Source organism: Pinus tabuliformis, chromosome 6 (assembly GCF_031772625.1).
Source record: "Pinus tabuliformis cultivar Carrire ecotype Pingquan chromosome 6, CPIR1, whole genome shotgun sequence".
NCBI lineage: Eukaryota > Viridiplantae > Streptophyta > Pinopsida > Pinales > Pinaceae > Pinus > Pinus tabuliformis.
This window is the reverse complement of record NC_142292.1, coordinates 791,270,161-791,287,904: the sequence shown is the minus strand read 5'-3', so window position 1 is coordinate 791,287,904 and position 17,744 is coordinate 791,270,161. Positions and strand designations below refer to the sequence as shown.

The 17,744-nt window shown below is 39.6% G+C and overlaps 1 protein-coding gene across 5 annotated transcripts in view; it reads right to left on the bottom strand.

Annotated features, from left to right (window-relative positions):
* The window catches only part of LOC149261147 (uncharacterized), a 59,105-nt gene that overhangs the window by 23,965 nt on the left and 17,396 nt on the right, over positions 1 to 17,744 (bottom strand). The gene's annotated exons all lie outside the window — the stretch shown is intronic.

The window sequence follows — 17,744 nt, the reverse complement described above, 5'->3', positions numbered from 1 at the left end:
CGTTTAGTGAAGGTATTTATTCCGGATCAGATTTTGGCTTAGTGGTTTGTAAAATCTTTGTTGCCAAAGATCACTGAAGATGTTGCTAAAGCCGGAGTTGTTACTGAGGAGCAAGTAATTGCTCAAGCACAGTACCTTGACTTAGTCTATACTCAGTCAGGTACGTTACACGAAAATATCCCCGATCTTCCCAAGTCAAATCAAATCGTTGCAGCTCCTTCGGGATCTCATGCCGCTGATGGTATGATTGGTATGGTTAACACTAAAAGTAAGAAGAAGTCTTCCAAGAATTCTTCTCCTATCATAACCTTGCCTGATTCCCCAACGGGAGATTCTTCTGCAGAAGTTTCCGCTGATATTCACATTGTAGAGTCATCTACAGCTAAATCAAAATCCGGTGGGAAGAAGAAAGGAAAGAAGAAGAATAAAACGGACAAAATTTCAAAGGAGAAACCTGAAAAATCGGAATCTAATGATGAAAAACGCAAACCTCGTTATCCATGTCTCATTTGTGACGAAGATCATTTTACAAGAGACTGCCCTCATCGTGCAGAGGTTGCGAAGATCGTCAAAGGTTCCCAAACTCCTGCTGTTTTGAAGGATCCATTTCCCGCTCAAGACAGTAAGATGATAAGTTCTTCCTCAAATGCCAATGAGGAACCCATATTGATGATGTCCCATGTAAGGATTGCGACTCGATCGCAAGATTATGGTAGTAAAAGTCCTGTTGATGGTAAAGAAGCAGAATCTTCTCATTCTAATCCATCAACCTCAGCTCCCAGTTCCGATCCACTACAGATCGAGAAACCTAACCCGGACTTAGTAATCAAACCGCCACCAAGGGTATACTTCGAAAGTCTGCTTTCAATCCACATGCGAGAGCGGCTCAGAATTATAACATTGTTGAGGATTTAGCTGTTTCACCCACAGCAATGTCGGCTTTGGAAGTGCTGCAATCATGTCTAGCACAGCGTAAATTACTTTTGTCGGCTATAGGAGATGTTGATGTTCAGGACCCGAACCTAATAATTTTCGATCTAGAAAATAGTACACCGCGTTTGCCCCATCAAATGGCTTTCCAGATCCCAGTGATAGTCAAAAACAGGCCTATTCATCGGACTGTAATTGATGAGGGAGCCTCAACGTGCATTATGTCGATACAGTGTTGGAGATCACTTGGTTCTCCTTCACTAAATCAATCCCCAACAATTCATAAGGCCTTTGATGGCCGTGGGTTTCATCCTTTTGGCATTCTACAGGATTTGCCTATAGGGGTTGAAGGAAAAACCGTTAATCTAGATGTGGAGGTGGTTGATGCCCCTCTAGATTACAACCTTCTCTTGGGTCGAAATTGGTCTTACGCTATGACAGCGGTTGTTTCATCGGTCTTTCGAGTAATAAAGTTTCCACATAATGGAAAGATCGTAACAATAGACCAGCTGGCTTACTTTTCATCCGACCCAGCCTCTTCTGAGAGTATACAGCATGTCGGTAAAACGACTATACCATATAAAGATGTTGGAGTAGGATTAGTTAAAGATGTCGGTTTACTGGGAACTTTTCATTTTCCTCCAATCAACGCATTGTCTTCATTTGCAACCATTCATATGATTACATCAGAAACCATTGTTTATGATGATCCTTGGATCATTCCTTCTCAAATCTAAGATAGACTCATTTGGTCATGCTATGCCTTTGAGTCCATATGAAATTGCTTATGAAGCCGTGCAGTCTTTTGCCGACCCATCTTCAACCGAAAATGACTTAATGAATGTGGTCCGTGAGGAATCACTTTTCACATCAACCTCAGATTTAATCACGTTTCCTGAACTTGTTCACTCTGACGAGCAAATTCGCAAAATCCTATGTGTAGATGATTTTCCATGGGAAGATCTCCATCACAGATCTTCGTTTTTACCTGAGGATGATCATTTTGAAAATGATTTCTCATCAATTTTTACGATTGAATATGTCAAAGAACCTCAGAATCCAATGAAACATCATGATTCAGAGTTGAATTTGGGAAACATCTCCCGAACTGTTCTTATTGACATTTCAGTTAAGCCTGGAATTGTTGAGAACATTCATATAGGTGCCTCGTGTACAGATGACGAAATTCAAATATATAAGGCCCTATTTCAAGAATTCTGCAACGTGTTTGCCTGGTCCTATGAGGAAATGCCAGGAATTGATCCCGCGATTGTTGTTCATGAGATCAAGACTTACCCGGACGCTAAACCCGTCTGGCAACGTTTGCGTCAGATTCACCCGAGAAAAGCTGCTGCAATTAAAGCAGAAGTTGAAAAACTGTTGAAAGCAGGTTTCATTTATCCGATCCCGTTAACGGATTGGGTATCGAATATTGTTCCGGTTAACAAAAAGCAGGGAACAATAAGAATATGCATCGACTATAGGGACATTAATCGAGCCTGTCCAAAGGACAATTACCCAACTCCCTATATCGATCAAATCATTGATGATTGTGCCGGCAGCGAAATATTTTCCTTTATGGACGATTTTTCCGGATATAATCAAATCAATATTCTACCTGCCGATCAACCAAAAACAGCTTTCATTTGTCCATGGGGGACATTTGCTTATTGCAAATTACCTTTTGGGCTCAAGAATGCCGGAGCAACTTTTCAAAGGGCGATGTCTTATGCGTTTCATGACATCAAGCACATTGTACAACCCTATCTCGATGACTTGCCTGCTCATTCATTACATCGAGCTGATCACCTTGTCCATTTACGAGCAATCTTTATGAGGTGTAGGCATTATCGGATTCGGTTGAACCCACACAAATGTGTCTTCTGTATAGAAACGGGTCGATTGCTGGGGTTTGTTGTTTCAAAATCCGGCATTCGCGTTGATCCTTCGAAGGTCGAAGCTATCATCAATTTGCCTCCTCCTTCGAGTCTTCGCCAACTCCAAAGTTTGCAAGGGAAAGCAAACTTTTTACACGGTTGTTGAAACAGAACACTCCATTCTATTGGGATGAGATAGCTCAGAAATCTTTTGATGCACTAAAACACGCGTTGACCCATGCACCATTGTTGCATCCTCCCAACTACAACCGGGATTACTTCTTGTACCTCGCTGCCTCTCATTCCACCATTGGAATGGTTTTAGTTCAGGAAGATGAATTCGCAAGTGAACATGTGATATATTACCTTAGTCGAACGTTAAATCCAACTGAGCTAAAATACTCACATGTGGAGAAATTGGCATTGGCAGCTGTGCAAGCTGTCCAACGTTTTCGTCACTACATTTTACTTCGTAAAACTACTGTAATTTCGGATTGTAACCCTATGATCTACATTTTTACAAAGCAATTGCTAGGGGGCAAGTACTCTAAATGGATTGTTATCTTGCAAGAGTTCGACTTGGAATTTGAGAAATCTAAGTCTAAGAAATCTTTAGTCTTTGCGGAGTTAATGTATGAATTTCCGCGTGCTGACACGGAAACTGTGGCGGAGGAGCCCATTGCGGACGAATCCTTGTTTCTAATCAACACTTTAGATCCGTGGTATGGGGATATCATCGTCTATCTCCAGACCCAATCCTTTCGACCAGAAATTTCAAGGTCGGAACGTCGGAAAATTCGATTCCAGTCCCAACAATACAGAATTATTGGAGTTATCGCCATGAGGCGGACTTGGTTTTTCGACGTTGCTTAATTCACGAGGAAGCTGAAAGGGTTCTAAATGACTGTCACTCTGGAGCGTGTGGCGGTCATATGTCTGGGTATGCCACAGCCCAAAAGATATTGCGCGCTGGCTACTTTTGGCCGTCATTGTTTAAAGATTGTATTAACGCGGTCCGAAAATGCCACAACTGTCAAGTGTTTGATCGAAAGATGCGCGCTCCACCTGCTCCTCTCCACCCTATAATTGCCGTTGGTCCTTTTGCCAAATGGGGTATCGATTTTATTACATGTAACCCTCACTCAGCCCGGGGGCATGCGTATATCATCCTTGCGGTAGATTATTTTACTAAGTGGGCCGAGACGATGCCTACATTTGAGGCAGACGGCAAAACAGCTACAATTTTCGTGTTCAATCACATAATTGCTAAGTTTGGTGTCCCACAAGCGATAATCACGGATCATGGGCGCCATTTTCGAAACGTTATGATGACAGAACTGACAGGCCAGCTTGGCTTGCGTCACGATAGCTCAACTCCTTATTATCCACAAGCTAACGGTCTGGTTGAGTCCATCAACAAAGTTTTAGTTATCATGATCCGACGAATCATTGGCATTCATCGGTCGAATTGGCACAACATGCTATTTTCAGCGCTTTGGGCATACCGAACCTCAGTGAAAACATCAACAGGGTTCACTCCTTTCCAACTAGTTTATGGTTTGGAAGCTGTGTTACCCATTGAATGCGAAATCCCGTCACTGCAAATGGCCATCGAGTTACTTCCAGCTACTTCCGAAGAGGAAAAGCGTTTATTATACTTAGCTCAATTAGATGAGAATCGACGTGATGCTGCATTGGCGATCGAGACTCACGCAAAACGTATGAAAGCTCAGTATGATCGAAATGTGACCCCTCGAAATTTTTCGGAAGGAGACCTAGTGTTATTGTATGATCAAGCTAATGATAAATTAGGCGCTATAAATATTCGTTCATATGTGGCATGGGCCCTATATTGTCAAGCGAAAGCTAGCAAAAGGGGTCTATGAATTGGTAGACTTTGACGGGGACTCTTTAGGTAAACCCAGAAATGGTCTTTACTTGAAGAGGTATTATGCTTAAAAAAATGGGTATGGAGATTTTTTAGTTAGGTTAGTTTTTCTTTCTAGCCGGTGTGTTTTAGTTTAAAAAGTGTGCTTAGCTTAGAGAGTGTTTTTTGTCATTATTCTTGCTTATCTTGGTTTTACTCTTGATATTGCAGATGTCGATGCCTCTCCAAACATACATTGGATTTGCTGATGGTGCTTGTCGTAATACACGGAACATCTCTTCCGCAGCTTGGGTTATCTATTCGCCCTCTGACGAATTAGTTTCTATGCATGGGGTAAGCCTCGGTCAAACGACAAACAACATTGCCGAGTATAGTGCAGTGATTGAGTTATTATCTGAATCTATTTCATTTGGGATTCGGAGTTTGATAGTGAGGTTAGATTCTGAACTCGTTGTATTACAGCTTAATAGAGTGTATGCCATTAGAAATCCAGTGTTACTGAGATTGTTTTTGAGAGTGCGTCTCTTGGAACGTGAGTTTGATTATATTTAATATCAGCATATTCCAAGATCTTTAAATACATTGGCAGATGCAATTGCTTCTCGAATGTTAAGTAGACATTTGCAATAATCATACATTTAAATTTAAAAACATTTCATCACACATGTTTAACAGGGTAAGCCGGTAATAGTGATATATATAGGAGTGTGTCAAAAATACATCGTCCTCGATCATAGGTTGAAAAACACCTTATGATCGGCAAAAATGATAAGTACAAAAAACAAAAATGTCATATGTGCCCACTATAGGCGATCATCCTATCACTGGTGATGATCTCTATAAGAAACCACTGCCCGGGCCACCTTGCAAAGGAACCTCCTAAAAGGTCCTGGGACCCTAATCACATAGCGCTGAAGTCGACGAGGAATGTCATCTATAGTGGTCTCGGGAATATCTCCTGTCAAGCGCTCGAGATGACCCTCCAAATCGGCCAAAATCTCTGCTGATTCGTCCTGTGGGGCTATGGCGCGGGTGCAACTGGTTGCTGCCTCTCGAAAGGCCGGAGAGCGGCTGGTTGCTGTGGACCCACATTTGCATTTTGAAATTTTTGATGTTTTGGGACGATAAAAAAATATAAAAAAAAAAAAATTTAAATAGGAAAATGTTGAAAATAATTTTACCTGAGTCATCCCACTGCTCTCCTGGTGGAAGAGCCATGTCTGGGTCACCACGAAAATCTACCCCAGCATAAGGGAAGTCCTGGATAGAAAAAACCTGGTTTTCCAACCATTGGAAATACTCAGGGTTGAATCGAACAACTTTTGTCCCCTCGTCCGGATGACGGGCCATAACTGCAACCCATCGCATCAGTTTGGGCTCTCGAGGAAGCCCAACTCCAACAGTGAGGTGCTGCGGGATCAGCATAGGAACCCTCTCCAGGCCAAAACTCATGACCAAAGCCCCATAACCAAAGGTCTTTAGTCGTCCTTCTTTGGCCCTGGTCAGTTGGCCTTTCAGATTGGCCAACACAGCATCGCACCAGTTGTAGATGGTGCCTCGAAAGCAATCAACTGCCATACGCATCTGGGATCCGGTGGCAATATGTAATGCGGCAGCTCCGCAAAGTCTGGTGACAGTAAACGCGATCACCATGAGTTCAGGACGGGATATGGTCTTTATGTCTATCCCTTTGTCTCTATCCTGGTTGTTGCAGAACTCTAGCCGGAGGCTATCGACAGACTGGCCACCTGGCCTAGTCCCGGAAAGAGTCAAGTCTTCGCCTCGCTTAGGCAAACCAGTCAAGAAATATATATCTGCCGGCTCAATCTCGAGCTGGTGGCCACCAATGAAAAAGCACTGGTCCTATATGCTCCATCTGTCAACCAGCCACTATAAGAATGCCACTTGAGCCCTTATGCCAGGAATGGTCCAGAATTTGTACAAACCGCACGCCCTCAAAGCATCAAGTGAAGGTTGATGATTCCATGCGGCAGCATCCACATCCTCATGCTCTCTTTCGCGCCAATCTAGCATGATGTACTCTCTGCATCAAATAAAAAGATTAATTAAATTGCTAGGAATTATTTTGTTTGGTCGATTTTTGAGAAATTTTGGGTTAAAAACCCTCGCGGCGGGGTACGCACCCTCCAGGTTAGACACAGTGCGTGGGTACGCGCTTTGTCTACATGGGAGGTGCGGGCCCCTGGCTTTTTCCCAATGGAGAAAAAGTCTGGGCCCGCGGGTTACCAGTGTGACACCTGCGAGCCCCCGTGCGCGGAATTTTAGCCTAAAAACCCTCCAAAAAATAAAATGGATGACTAAAACAAGAAATGAAACGGTCAAAAATGAAGAGTAAGTTGATGTAGAATACCTGGAGAAGACGGCGTTCGATTCCGACGGTTGGATTTTCCGCAATCTTCACAGGAAGTTTTCTAAACAAAAGCACTATTTTCTCACCCAAACTCAAACGGTAAAAATGAATTGTCAAAACCCTTTTTATAAGTTTTTTGAGTAAATGAATTGCAAATTTGTTTATGTTTCACTTTGAAAAGGTATTTTGCGACATTTTTATCCAGTTTAAACAAGTATGAGTAATGTTTGTGTTTTTGTGAAGATAACAGGATTATTCAGGCGAAATCTGTCTTTTTCAACGGAAAAACAAGTAGAGTCATCTTTAAGCCCTTTTCTGACTCCTAAAATATGAAAAGATTGCCGAGTGTTTCTTTTACACTCGTTAAAACGGAATTAAAAGACGGTCCACTTACAGCTCTTTTCCGACCGTAAAAACATGAAAAGATTGCCGGATTTTTGTCGTTTCAAATTCGATATTGGTTATAAAACGACGTGTCGTTGATCGCTTTTTTACTTTTTCGTAGCAGTGGCACTAATTACGAAAAGTATTCCTTGGTCATAAAGATCAAGCGGTTCTTCCAAGTATTATTTTATACTTTTTCAGGCTTGGGAGACACAAATTTACGAAAAAGGTCAACCCTGGAGTCTTCTTTAGTCTTTTCAGACTCTCTAAAATTGAAAATGTCGAGTTTCTCCTATACTGGACTCGTTAAAATTTCACAGTAAATGACATGTTCAATTACAAACAGGAACGAACCACTCCTTCTTAGGGTTCGAATTTAAACTAAGTTGGACTCATCCGAAGGATGAGCTTATAATCAAGCAAATGTTATCCTCCTCAAGCTTGTCAAAAATAAAGAGGTACTTGCCAGAAATGGTGGGGGAAAAGAGAGAAAACTGAGCCTGATTGTCATACTTTGTAACCACTCTTGAACACGACACTTTCATTCACCTGGGTTGGGAAATCCTTTGCCTAACAGTTGATCAAACCACATTGAAAGTCTTCAGCCGGTTTCTGGGTATTAACTTTGGGTCAATTGTCACCAAACCATCTGTTGTGTCATTATGTGTTCAAGAGGTCACTGCCAATAAGCCATTCATCTGCAAAATATCTGTCATCCATCTTGACCAACCCTGAGTTAGTTCTTGCAACTAAATTTCTTCAACTTGATCTATGATTTCGTGTTGTGGGCTTGCCTGCAACGGATTGCTTTCTATCGACTTCAACTTATTATCTAGAAAGATGATCTAGGAATCGTCAGTACCTTGGGATCTGCATGCCTCAATGGCAGATTTCTCGCCTTTGACGACAGTTTACATCATTGACTTTCGATCAAAGGATTTCGTGATATGTTCGACATCAACACATCTATTCACATCTCATGGATTGTACTGGGTACTTTGAGAACCATTGACATCACTGGTGGTTTCTCTCACACTTGTTAACAGTTTACATCATTGACTGGTAATCAAGTGGTTTCTACCATGTTCGACTTCAACACATTTATTCGCATGGATAGAATCATACTATTTCGGGAAGTAGAAATGAAGACCCTGGATCTAGTTTCCACAATCCAGGCTGCAAGGAATTTTGTATTCATTATATTGTGGACTATTCATAAACAGATGGCTGCGTCCATACTGTGTTCACATGAGTCTATACTTGTGATGTCTTACAAGTTCATTCCTATATCAGAGCAGTAGATAGTTTTCCAGTTAGTTTTGATCTAAGTATGGGAATGCCTACCTCAGCGATGATATGATCTCATATATATATCTTGCATTGAATGTTTTTACAGGTTTCGACCGGGCTCTCCACAAGATAATCCTCGAAATGATAAAGTACTCCACTCTTCCTATATGATAAATGAAATCCTCATCTACTACAGACTTCGCACTTTAGGGGGCAATCTGTTACACAAAAATATCGTCACCATGATTATTTGCAGTCAGTATAAGTCCATCATCACTTATACTGCCCTCCTAAGCAAGTCTAAGACCTCAGCTCTTTAAGTCAAGCTTTGAAAATGTGAGAAAGACATTGAAAATCACTAAAAGCTCTGGTTCCGCACTTTCTCCTACTGTCACCTGCGGGCCCGCACCCTTTGTTCGTGTCAACTGCGTATCTGTACGCTCTGTCTGTAAAGGGGTGAGTGCGTACCCCTGTGAAAGTCAAAAGGCGCAAAGTTTATCTTGAAAAACTCACTTTGGGTTAATTCTAGAGGTTTCTAGAAGGAATTTTGACGTGGATTGTTCGCTCTGAGTTGATTCATGCATCCCAAAAGAGAAGGAGCTAATCCCTTGACTAAAGGAGCTATCCCTTTGAAGGAGGGCTTTATCCCTTTGAAGGAGGAGCTAGTAACCTCCCTCCATTGCACTATAAATACAGGCATTGGGGTGAGGACTGGAGAGATTAGAAGCTGAACATTTTGAGGGTAAATGCTGGTGAAATTAAGACTCTTTGGTTGAGCTTGAGAGGAGAGATCACATACCTCTTGGTTCCATTGGAGAGTGAGTGAAACTTTTCAAAGTAGAGGAGACATCTTGTTGGACCCTGGGAGGAGCTTGTAGCGTCAAGGCAAAGGTTGTAAAGTTCTTCTTTTGAATTAATACGATCAAACTCATTTTTCTCAACAAGTATCTTATGTTATTTGTTTCATGGACTCCTTGACTTTCATGTTAAATATGTTTTATGCAATTGGTTTTTCAGGTGCTATTTAATTTGTTTGCCTTGTTTGTGTTTGCAGATTCGCGAAAAGGAGCTCATTTGGATCAAAGGAGCGAGGGCATCCAAAAACTTGCGAAGGACCCAAGGTAGGCCCTAAAAACACTTGTTTGCCATTGTTTTTAAAAGCATATTTAGAGAAAGATAGTGTCTGGTTGGTTTGCTTGTCATTAGGTCTTCTTTAGATTCTAGGAAGGTCTATCTTGTCCGCAAGATCGACTCATTCCGTGTGACAAGTACGTTGACCACAATTCTTGCACGGATGAAGATCAAAACAATGATCTTTCACATGGCCAACTCTATCACAATGTTCACATTTAACAATCTATTGTGGTTGTTGTGGAAGACGACCAGAATCTGAAACGGTTGAAGGTGAACTGTCATGAAGAAATCGAACACTCTAAAATTGGATGGGCTTTGAGTAATCTGGAATGTGAAAGGAAACCTCCATATCATATCCAAGACCTGTTAGGTGCTCGTTATGGACAAGCTCTTCCCAAGGTCTAATGAACGACTTGGGAAGTGCAAACTGAACTTTTGCATATGCATGTAACTTTGCTGCTTCATTGGGCACTGGATCTGAATCAACTGCAACATTATTGATTTGCTGCTTATGGGAGTCTGTTTCAATGTTTTGAACAGAGATAAGTTTAGAATGATGACTCCAATGCTGTAATTATGCTTGCTGAAGCTGAGATTCAAGCTCCAAAAAGTCTATTTTTTCTTGTGTATTCTACATACATGCTTTAATATTGCAGAGTGTTCTTGCTGATTTTAACTGTCTTCGACAGTAGATTGTATCAGACTTTTGAGAAACTCTAATACTCCACCAATTAGAGCCATAACAAGTGCACCACTATTACAATCAACATGTAATAGTTCTTAAAGAAGGAAATCACTGAAGTCTCCTCCATAAAACGTTGCTTTTAATTTTCAACTTTCTACCTTCTTGATTAGATAAAACACTGATTAAAAAATCTTCAATACCAACTTCACTATACTATGTCAATACTTCAATCTGAGCATATAAGCCACCACTCATGATATAATGTATATCATGGCAATGTCATCATATACCATACATACACACTTCATAAAGAGAATTCAATACTTCAATCTGAGCATATAAACCACCACTCATCTTATAATGTATATCATGGAAATGTCATCATATACCATACATACATACTTCGTAAAGAGAATTCAACATGTACATTCCCATCACAACGTATAGACCATACAATAATAACATATAATAAAAGGAATTCAACACGTATGGGGCTCCCTTTAATGTATAGTTTCAACCAACATTTCGTTTAAATGCCTCACATGCACTATACCGACAGAACACACCAACACATTCCAACACATAGCAGATCAGCTTACTAGACAAGCGTACTCAACAAACGGATCAACGCACTCACAATTTAGGATAGATATAAAAACAGTTCATGGCATAGAAATAAAACATCCAACATATAATAAGCACTTGTAAGAACTATTTACCATCACTGAACTCCAAAAACCATATATATTACACGATCACCTCCTTTTTGTTTGCACGCGTCGTCGGTGTCAGTTCATTATTGCAGGAGGTTGTGTGTTTGGTCGAATAGGATTTAACTTTAGAAGTGAATGAATTAAAAATACTAATTGACTTCAGAAGTAAAGTTTAGGGAGTAGTCTAACAAGGCGGAGGAATTGCCCAGTTTTCGTTGCCGCCCGGAAAAACGTCCAGCTCCGGCGATCGGCGATTCCTCCACCCTCCGCCATCTCCGCCACCTTTCCGCATTAAAGTCATGATATGATCTGGTCTGACAGAATTTCCCGATTTCCGCCAGTTCTTTCCGCGGAGAGTTCATGCAAAAATGAATGCGGGGTGGTAGGCTTGACTTCCAAACTAGACAAAGAATTCAAACCAGACGCAAAACAGGGCCGCGCCAGAACTCATTGACCTCCCACTGCGCCGAGCTCCTCGACCTCCCACTACGCCAGAGCTCCTCGGCTTCCTACCTCCGCCTCGTTAGACTACTCCCTTATTTTACTGGAAGTGTCGAAGTCCTCAGAATAGGAGGATCACTAATGCCATCCCTAAATCCATGGAGGGAGGCGTCAACTTCATTGGTGAAGGACTGGTGGGTTCATTAGGTTCTCACTCGATACGGGTGGGCATCAGACCCAGAGATTTCAACAACTCTATTTCTAGTTAGCCCCAGCATTATTAGTGGCAACAATACCTCTATATTCAAGGGGTGCTGGAAGGGCCAAGGTTGTTGTTCACTATCAAAGAAGAGACTAAAGAGGATATGGAGGACAAAGAATTTGTGGGTGAAGTTAAGATTGCGTCCTCTGTTTCATAGCAAGGATGGAAAAATATCAATGCCTTGTTCGCTCTAAGTTGCCTTCTAAGAACAATACGTGGGAACGTTGTTATCAACTATAGAAGCAATGGCGAGACCTATATTTAATTGGATTGTTGCCGCAACAACACAGGGTGCAAGAATCTGGTTGCTATTGGAAGCCCGCTTCCTCGTCTCCTCAACCAATGAACTTCTCAGACTTGCTTTCCCAACCGTTTTCATGTGGCTATTCCCCTCGTTCGGCACCTGGTCGATTCACTTCCCTCTCATCTCCGAGGTCTTCCCCATGGCGAAGTAATCATACACTCTCGGCCTCTGCAAAAAATGAATCTCTGAGGCAAAGCGTTTATGCTGTTACTTCAAATCCCATCTATGATATTGATAAAATGCCTTCATTACTACTACATTAGGCAGTGTTGTTTCATCCCCCCGTGGGCACGATATTCCCCCCTTAACTCCCATGAGGGCCCCTTTATCTGCTCATTGTAGAGATGGAGAGTGGAATTGAATAAGCAAATAAAGGGACCCTCATGGGAGTTAAGGGGGGAGTTTCGTGCCCACAGGGGGATGAAACAACAGTGCCTAATGTAGTAGTAATGAAGGCATTTTATCAATATCATAGATGGGATTCAAAGTAACAGCATAGACGCTTTGCCTCAGAGATTCATTTTTTTCAGAGGCCGAGAGTGTATGATTACTTCGCCATGGGGAAGGACCTGGGAGACGAGAGGGAAGCGAATCGACCAAGTGCCGAACGAGGGGAACAACCGCATGACAACGGTTGGGAAAGCAACTCTGACAAGTTCATTGGTTGAGGAGACGAGGAAGCAGGCTTCCAATAGCAACCGGATTCTTGCACCCTGTGTTGCTGAGGCAGCAATCCAATTAAATACAAGTCCCGCCATTGCTTCTGTAGTTGATACAACGTTCCCGCATATTGTTCTTAGAAGGCAACTTAGAGCAAACAGGGCATTGATATTTTTCCATCCTTGCTCTGAAACAGAGGACGCAATCTTAACTTCACCCACAGATTCTTTGTCCTCCATATCCTCTTTAGTCTCTTCTTTGATAGTGAACAACAACCTTGGCCCTCCCAGCACCCCCTGCATATAGAGGCTATCGTTGCTACTAATAACGTTGGGACTAACTGGAAATAGAGTTGTTGAAATCTCTGGGTCTGATGCCTCCCGTATCGAGTGAGAACCCAATGAACCCACCAGTCCTTCACCAATGAAGTTGAAGCCTCCCTCCATGGATTTAGGGACGGCATTAGTGATCCTCTTATTCTGAGGACTCTAGCACTTCCAGTAAAATAAGGGAGTAGTCTAACGAGGTAGAGGTAGGAAGCCGAGGAGCTTTGGTGTAGTGGGAGGTCGATGAGTTCTAGCACGGCTCCGTTTGCCCAGTTTTGCCTCTGGTTTGAATTCTTTGTCTGGTTTGGAAGTCAAGCCGACTACCCCACATTCATTTTTGCATTAACTCTACGCGGCAAGAATCTAGCTGAAATCGGGAAATTCTGTCAGACCGGATCATATCACGACTTTAATGCGGAAAGGTGGTGGAGGGTGACGGAGCTCGCGGAGGGCAGAGGAATCGCCGACGGCTGGAGCCGGACGTTTTTCCGGGCGGCAACGGAAACCGGGCAATTCCTCTGCCTTGTTAGACTACTCCCTAAACTTTACTTCTGAAGTCAATTAGTATTTTTAATTCATTCACTTCATCGCTTTTGGCAAAACGAATTTCGAATATAAAAGATTTGATGGGTGATGTAAACTTCACGCAACAAGGGTTACAGGTTAAATTAAATGCCAAAATTACTATATGGGGCATGGGTCAAAGATCATAAGCATTTATTGAAAGCCAGAGGAGGAGGTCGTGTGTTTATTGTAAGATAGAGGAGGTATGTACCATGTCGGAGAGAATCAAATATCACAACACAGAGTGTTTGAGAGTGAAGGTTCCTTCACCAATTAGCTATGTGCAACTAGCAATATATGGGAATTTGGTGCGCAGGGAAATGTCAGAATTTGAGGCATGGGATGGCATGAGAATGAACTGGAACATAAGCAAATAAATGAATATTACCCGCAACTACTATGTACACACCTTTGAAGCAATTGAAAGTGGCGGTATTAACATACAACTGGACATGGTGGAATGGAATTTGCGGATGTTGCTTAAATCTCAGGCCGCGGAAAGGGAGCAACTTATTCTACGTACATTTTTTTGGCTCCCTGAGGCTTAACATTGACCACACACTTTTTTTGTTGCTATTTCGAGAATGTAGATAGCACAGACAAAGGGACGGTTCTACACAAATGCCCAAAATCACTGCACCTCAAAACTAGTGATTTAAATTTCAGTAGGGTAGGAAAGACCATGGATCGCAGGGCTGGCAAGGGCAACATAAATGTCAGCGCAGGCGTTTCTTAAGGGCACAGATAGGATTTATGACATAAAAATGGATTTAGATACTTAATTTGTTAGATGGCTAATAACGAGTGAGAGAAACCATCATATAGAAAGAGAGACGAGGAAATAAGTACCAAACAAAGATATAACTAGCCACAAAACACAAGCTGCTCACACTTGGGTAAGATATGTCTACAGCTCTGATACCATGTTAAACAAATACATGGCGAATGCATAATATGAAGGATAAACATTCAATTCATATATTATTGACATGATATACATTTATAGTACATTGATGTGACCCTTGAATTCATATTCCAAGTGGTCTCTTACACTGTGGTGGTTGTTCACATTCCACACCAACCAATAGAGAATTAGGTGTCCAACAATTATAATATCAATATCTTCACATTTTAAATATACTTTTCAAATTTTATGAATGAAAAAAAAATACATTTATCACATAATACAACTCAAAAAATAATTAAAACTTAGTTTAAAATTTTCATTTTAAAATATTAAAACTCACAAAAATAAAAAGAAAAATAATTATACATAGACAAAATTAAAACAAATAAAATATAATAATAAATAAATAATTTAAAATTTAAAGATATGAAAGAGAAACTTATTTTCTGTTAAAATAATATAATAAATTAAAAGTAATTTTTCATTTATCAATATCATAAAAGTATTAATTAATCAAATAATATAATAATAAAAATACAATTTAAAAAATTTTAATAATAAAAAAATTAGCAAAATATCTAAAATTAAAATATTTAATTTTTTTATAGGAAAAATGTTAAAATACTAAATTTTAAAAAAATAATAATAAAATATTTTTCCTAATAATATTGAAAAAACATATATTATAAATAAACAATATAATACAAATATAAAACATTTAACGTTTTCCAGAGTTCACATATTATATATATATATATATATATATATATATATATATATAAAACCAAGTTGCAAGAAACACAGAGTAGGAGGCCGTTTCCGTATGGAAACAGAAACGAAACCCTGAAACGCGTGTGGTACGGCCGTGAAACACGTTTCCGGCCGTACTGGCATGTTTCTTGATGCGGAAACGTGGCCAGTACGGCCGGAAACACGTTTCACGGCCATACGACGCACGTTTCCACTTGTGTGTTTTTTTTTTAATTTGTTTTCTAATTTATTATTAGGTTTTTCTAATGACTTCTAGTTGCTTCTAGATGCCTGTCTAAAGTTATAAAAGTGAACTTTTGCCCTAGTGTTGATATGCAGTTCATCAGGAAGTTTAAGGCATATGCAGTTCATGGTAAAAGTAAAAGTGATATTCTCCTTTATTTTTCATTTTCATCCTTCTACTTAAATTTTTAACATTATCATGAAATGACTCAGGATGTTTGAGAGTGGTTTCGCCCTCATTTGATTTCATATGGAGAAAGTAGAATTTTAGATCTCACTGAAAATCCAGCAGACTTATCTGTTTTTCAGGATTTCAGGATTGGGGGGATTGCAATGTTTCCATTAGATTTTATCATGTACTAGGGTATGGAACATGTATTTAATCAAGAGAACCAAGCCCTCTATGCAAAGGAGACTCCCAATAATCAAGAGCATGTAGGGTACTAGGGTATGAAACTTGTATTTAATCAAAAGCACTAAGGTCGTTCGACTATGTAGGAGGAGACTCCCAATCAAGCACGAGACAAGAAATTAGAAATTTCCCGTGGCTGATTTTGGATATTTCTATTTTCATTATATAATCATTCATGAGTAAATGTGATGTAAATTTAGTGACTTATAGTTTATGCATTGACAATTGACAATTTTATCATAATGTAATAAATTAAAATGTATCATATATGCTTTATGATTGCACATATTTCTTAAATGTCCATATATATATATATATATATTCGCGTTTCCCCGTTTCCAAAATTTGGGGGATCGCATTTCGTATCGATTCCCGTTTCGGAAACTCATACCCGTTTCCTCGTTTCGTGCAACCTTGATATAAAATAATGTGCTTGAGCTTTCAAAATCTTTCTATATCTACATAAAAAGAATAAAAGCTTGTAAAGTGACGTTTTCTGAATCTTTTAAACAGATCACGAAAATATATACTTACTAAAGATAACCCAAAATAATGAAATATGGAATAAAAAGAAATATGGAAGCTACTTAAGTCCGTTGTACAATGTTTTCTACAGATTACGAAATGGAGCAACGAAAATAACCATGAAATGAAATGGGTTTATCTTGCGGTCTAGGAAATACATACTATCCCTCGATTTATATTTAGTTTATTTTTTAAGGTTGATTATGTTGTTATGGATCTTGAGTAAAAAAATTTGCTGTTTTGTGAAGTTTTGTCTCTTCAAAAAGCTTGTACATTTTTTGATAAAATGTCATTCTGTTTTTATCATCTTTTTGTTGCAAATCTACCATTGATAATGAAATATGGAATCTGTTTAAATTCGCTATATAGCTTATTTCTGTTAAGTGCTACATAGGTGAGCATACAAATAGCACATGGGTGAGCACATGAATTTCAACCTTCAAGCTTTAGAGTTTATAGTTCAGGGTACATGGTGTGGAATTGCAAAATGTGAATTAGGATTGAGACAAGCTTTTCTAGCTTAGTGAGTCTCATACTATAAGCATCGCTAGTTTTCATGTGAAAACCTATAAACACCATGCATATATGTGGTTATGTTTCATCTTCTACCAGAATTTTATTTTCTCTGGTCTAATTTAAATTTGATTATATATATATATAATTATAATTATAATTATAATGCACATGTACATTTTTTTTCTCATACAGATGTACATATATATTGGTTGTGTATAATATATATGCCCACAAATATATACAGATAAGTTTTCATTTTACCTGTCAAATTGACTATTTTAAAATATAAGTAAAGAACGTTTAACATAGTCAGAATATAAGTAAAGATCAATGATGACCTGTAAATTTTAAAGTTGCAAGTATTCGACGGTTAAAAAAAACCAAAATAGGGTTGTCAAATTTAATTTAACCATTGAACAAGAATAACCAGTAATGTTTTCATTTTACCTGTCAAATTGACTATTTTAAAAGATAAGTACTATTTTAAAATATAAGTAAAGAAAATTTAACATAGTCAGAATATAAGTAAAGATCAATGATGACCTGTAAATTTTAAAGTTGC